We start from the raw sequence: 5,788 nt of genomic DNA on the forward strand, positions 1-5,788 counted from the left end.
AGGGAGGGTCTATGAAGTGAGTGGGGGGGGGGGGGCGCTGCTGGATTGTAGGCCACAGCTCCCGAACGGTCTGAACCACATGCGGCGTCCACCCAGCGGACATCCTGTGCAGTCCCATTGTGCTTATGGAGAGCTTTGGCTCGCGCGACGCGGCGGGATTGATGGCGTTCTGGGTGGACGTTCTTAGGAAGAGGTTTGGGGATAAGCCCTGAATGCACGGCCTGAGGGAGAGGGTTTAACTCTTCAGCATGTTCGGGTATGCGAATGCCGAGAGTGTCCAGTATATGTCGTTCTGTTAAGATAGAAAGAGGAGTCGTAGTGGAGGGCTACGGAGCAATTTCGAACACCTGGGTTGGAAAACATTTATCGTCAAAATGCAGATGCAGACGGTCCGCTCTAGATGGCCTCCAGTCAATGGCTGGCGGCGACCTTAGTGGCCCACTCGGTGGCCAAGGCTTGAATGCCCGGGTCCGAGGTGACCAGAACGGCCTTCCATCGCTCAAGAGAAGGAATTTTTACTAGTTCTTCCGGTGGAGGTTCTTCATTCCATTGCCGTAGTATGTGATCATACGTGGCTGGTTCGCCACAGAACCTGCACGCGGGGTTAAAGTCATCCGGGTACATTTTTGCTAATAGGTAAGGGCTAAGAAAGGATCTCGTCTGGAGTCTCCTCCAAGTGGTCTCCTGTGCCTTATCCAACGTTTTGTCAGGTGGTGGAAATTTATGCCGTTCTAATCTGTAATGACTTGTGATATCGTGAAAAGATGCCAGCCCCTCCTTGCAGTAACCCATGGATACGAAGGACCCACCGACTCGGCTGACGAAACCTGCAGCCATGTTGTTGGCCGCCTCATTTCCCGCCTTCCCCGAGTGAGCCGGCACCCATATCACCTCAATTTCTGTGTATGGTTGCCTTGTCAGTTTCAGTATTTTCTGCGCGGCAGTTGAGATTCTGCCCTCCACAAAGCTACGGACAACAAATTTAGAATCGGAGAAAATTGCATCCGCCTCAGTGCTAGCTATGGCTAGTGCCACAGCAGCGTCTTCCGCGGTTTCCGAAGATTTTTTCACCACCGACCCTGATTCCTGCAGCCGCCCGTGCACGTCCACCACCGCCAGCGCAAACACTCCTCTTGTTGCGTATTCTGCCGAGTCAACTTAGACAGCTCCTTCGCTCGTTGCGTATTTTTCGTGTAGAACTATTGCCCTAGTTTTCCTCCTTCCTTAGTGGTAAGAAGGGTGCATGTTCTTTAGTAGTGGTTTGATCATCCATCGCTTGCGAATGAGTTTGGGTAGCTGCGTTTTCGTGTCCTCCGGTGGAAGTTCCACGCCTATACCTCGGCGCTCCAGTATAGCTCTGCCTTCCTTAGTGCGCTTAAGCCATTCTGTTTGCATTGTGAGGTGAGCCTCCTTCAGCTCCTCTAGTGTATTATGTATTCCCAGTGCAATGAGTCTTTCTGTCGTTGTGTAGTTCGGCAGCCCCAGGGCTGCTTTGTATGCTTGCCTAATTATTGTCTCGGCTTTGCCTTTCTCCGCAGCACAAAATTTTAGGTATGGTAGTGCGTACACCATTCTTTTCAGGACAAATGCCTGCACTATTCTACAGAGGTCTTTTTTTTACCCCTCTCCTATGGTTGGGAATTCTTCTGATTAGCCTAAATGAGATATTAACTGATGGTTTCATCTTTTGCAGGGTTTCTTGGTTTTTCCTGTTAGCTTGTAGATACAGCCCTAAGATCCTTATTGACTGCACCTCCTTGATTGGAAGTCCCCCCACGCACACGTTAAGTGGGATTTGGGGAGCTTGGCTCCTGGGTTTGGATATGACCAGTAGCTCTGATTTTAAGTGTGAGCATGATAAGCCTGAATGACCTGCGAGCTCTGCGATAGTGTCTACCGCGCGTTGCAACGTTTCCTCTATCTGACCTTCATTCCCGTTGGTGGTCCAGAATGTGATGTCATCTGCGTAGAATGTATTTCTCAGCCCAGGAATGGCTTCCATTCGGGGTGGAAGCTTTATGAGGGAGAGATTGAAGAGAAATGGTGACAGTACTGATGCTGGCGGTGTCCCTCTAACCCCTAGCCGAAAAGGTAATGGATCTATTTCGGCTATTTTAATTATCGCGGACCTATGGCTGAGAAATGAGCGAATGTATCAGAAAGTTTTTTCTCTTGGGTTAATGTCTGAGAGGTTCTCGAGAATGGCTTCGTGTGCCACGTTATCGAAGGCCTTGGTGAGGTCTAGCCCTAGCACTGCTTTAGTGCCCGTGCATTTGGCAATGTCTATGACGTCTGCTTGGAGCTGAATTATGACAGCCTGTGTAGATAAATTAGCTCTGAAGCCTAGCATAGTTGTTGGCAAGATCTTTGTCCTCTGCGTACTCCTGGACTCTGTTTAGGATCACACGCTCCATGAGCTTGCCTACGCACGAAGTGAGCGATATTGGACTCAAATTGGTTATATCTAGTTTCTTGCCTGGTTTGATAATAAAAGTAATCATTGCATGCCTCGAGGCTTGAGGGATTTCACTATCGTTCCAGTACTTATTCATGAGCCCCGTGATTGCCTCTGTGCTGAGTTTGCGTCTAAATTCCTTAATGCTTTGTTTGTGACCCCGTCCGGGCCTGCCGCGGACGTGGTGCGGAGCTGTCCCATGGCGAAGCGAACCTCTGCCTCCGTTATTTCTGAATCTAGCTCTGGGCTTGGGAGTCCTCGGTAGTCTGGCAGTTGAGCCCAAGAGGCCTTGCCGAGATATCGATCCTGTAGTTCTAGCAAGAACTCTTCCGTGGTGCCCTCGTATTTATGGATCAGTCTAGCGAGGTAACCTTTCTGCGTAGATTTTGTCTGTGTCGGATCTAGTAGATGTCTGAGCATTTGCCACCTTTTTTTTTACATCCTAGTTGTCCATTAAAGCGGTCACATATCTGACCCCACTGCTTTTCTTGGAGCTCTAGTGTGTAGTCTTCTATCTGTCTTTCTAGTTTCGCTATACGTTTCCTTAGCGGTCTTAGGCGTTTGTGCTTCCTCTTTTTTGCAGGCTGAGGTGGGCTTCCCACATATGCAGTAGCCGCGAGTCGGAGATTTGGCCCTCCTGTTCTATCGGCACCTCCGATGTAGTTTGCTTAATATCCTTTTTAAGTGACTCGATCCAATCATCGTGATTCGTGATTTCTGTTTCGGCTGTTTGCTCTCTTAGGTCCCTGAATTTATCCCAATCCGTAATATGTGTCTTCCTGATTATTGTTTTGTACTTAGCCGTTTCGAAGGTGGTGGCTAAAATATAGTGGTCCCTACCTAGTGTGTGACCTGTGCTTAGCCATTTGGCTCCCATTATCTTCCTAGCAAGGGGGAGGGCCGGTGACGTGTCGACGCTGATGCTATTACCTAGCCTCGTGCTTTCCTGTGGGTTGTTTAACACGGATAGACCCGTATTCTGTATTGCTTGCCATACTCTGGGGATCTTTAAAGTGCGCTGACATCGCACAGCTTACGGACGCCTCTTCGTTTCGCCTCCATCGAAAGGCAGCCACCGAGGTTGGGTTCGAACCCGGGTACTCCGGCACAGTAGTCGGGCGTCTTACCACTGTACCACCCTGGCGGGGCATCTGAACACCAAAGAGCAAAATGCACGATGACATTAAAAATGAGATAACTGAAATGCTACGGCTGAGTCGCCCTAAATTTTGATATAGCTGGTTTGACGTGGTGCTAGTCACTGAAAGAAGTCAATTGGTGTACGTTATTTTGGTTTTCACAACGTGCGTGATAATTAAGACCGATGACTTGCAGGTAGTTCTGTCTCAATAAATGGTTTAACAGCCCAAACGGTGCCGCTAATTAAGGATACCAGCAGCAGCCTCGCGTACAGGAGGTCTGTGTTTTGAATCACCGCTATTCGCAATTCTCTACGAAAGGAAGAGTCCACGCATAAATGATAATGTGTAATTAGGTGTGAGATGCTTCGTTGGAACGGTGACAAATACAGGGAACGCACTGTCGCGACAGAACGACATTTGTCCATTGAAACGATCCCGATCGTGGCGTTGTTGTTGTGGCTGTAGGAAGAAGGAAAAGAAAATTCACGCGCCTGCTACTCGCTATGCAGCTGAGCCACCTCCACCGCCTCGTGCAGACAGAAGATAAAATAGAGACGAAAAAAATGGAAGAGGGAGAGAAAGACGCGCGCCGCAACAACAGCCGTCGTCCACCACCGAAGCGGTGGCGGGTGCGATGACGGCCTACCACACATAAATTTTGGTGGCTGGCCAGCCCCCGCCGCTAGCGGCGTTGACCTACCGTACCAGCCCCGTAGCGCCAGGAACAGCCACCCTTCACCTCTTTCGATGGAGGCGAAACGAACGAAGGAGCATCCTTGTTGTGTGCGATGTCAGCGGACGTTAAAGATCCCCAGGTGGTCGAAATTACTCCGTAGCGCTCCACTACCACTCCTCTTTCTCTCTTTCTACTTTCACTCCTACCTTCCTCCCTTTCCTAATGGCGCCGTTCAGGTGTCGACAAAGAAAGGGTGACCGATACTGTGCCTTTATCTTCTTGTTAACCAATTATTGTTGTTATTATTACTCCTTGGTGCACTGATAGAATGAGAAAAATCGCAGATTTTTTTAATCAACGGATACTGGACAATGAGTCAAATTCACATGCACTATCAGCCGGGCAATACAGACATGCCAAGATTAGAACAGCTGTTAACCTCAGTTTACAAGAAAACATTTGAGTCAGTTAAACCTCAAGAAGTCATTAAGACATTGCAGAATAAGGTGGAAGAGAAGCCATGCATTTGATGAAGGCAATAAAATATTTCCCAAAAAGACAGAACGTTCGCAGGGGCGCACATGTTTCTGATTTCCTAGTTACTGAGAAAGTATTCAGATTTCTAGATTGAGAACATTTCGGGATACTTCCTAGTGAACGATACATCACTTCATTAAGTAACTAATCGCTTACATTGCCTTACTATACGTAACTCAGTGGACAAGAAATCGCCAATATCCTAGACAGACAAGGAAGGACAGCAGGTGGAAAATTAATACAGAGAACCCTAATGTCATTACATTCGCAAAGAAGAGTAACCCTACTGCGATCGAGGCGTTGGAATTTCATCTATTTAGAATAAACACTGAAAGGAGATCCGGAACGCGAGAATTTGAATGAGTATAAAGTGAAATCGGGTGAAGAGCATTTGGTAAGCATTCTCAGATCATCAATGGCCGTTTACTCGTGCCTGTCAAGAGAAAGCCGTTTAAAAGTTTTATCTTAGCCGTATAAACTGCGGAGTAGAAGCATGAAGGCTAACGAAAGCTTTAACACAAATTGAGGAGACCAGTGAGGTAAGGAAAGTAAAGTGATGCATGTAAAGTTAAAGGCTGCAAATGAGTTTAGTGGGCAGCGGAGCATTGCATGTTGATGTCACTTAATCGTAATACAGAAGAAATGGGCATGGGCAGAAGATGCAGCGTAATGTTATCTCTAAATACCTGCTGTACACTGGAAATAGTCAGCAATGAATTGTAGAGAGGTAAGATAAGGCGGCATGCGACAAGAGAAAAGGCGGCAAATATCATCGCAACTAAGATAAGATTGGCAACGTGACTGAAATGTTCTTTCTGCATAATCCCCACAGTTGCCGAAGTAGTCGCAAAGATAGTGGGGACGTTAAGTACAATCAGTTTTTCTATGGCTGGCAAAAAGAAAAGTAGGCAGCCTCAGAATGATGTAAAGGACCGTAATGTCATACTCATCTTGAACAGTATAAGGCCTTTTCGCGAG

At 47.7% G+C, this 5,788-nt stretch overlaps 1 pseudogene; it reads right to left on the bottom strand.

Moving 5' to 3' along the window:
• Positions 1 to 411: 411 nt before the first annotated feature.
• Positions 412 to 2,350, bottom strand: LOC146179714 (uncharacterized; annotated as a pseudogene).
• Positions 2,351 to 5,788: the final 3,438 nt, after the last annotated feature.

Source organism: Amblyomma maculatum, chromosome 9 (genome assembly GCF_055883805.1).
Source record: "Amblyomma maculatum isolate TAMU_Amacu chromosome 9, ASM5588380v1, whole genome shotgun sequence".
NCBI lineage: Eukaryota > Metazoa > Arthropoda > Arachnida > Ixodida > Ixodidae > Amblyomma > Amblyomma maculatum.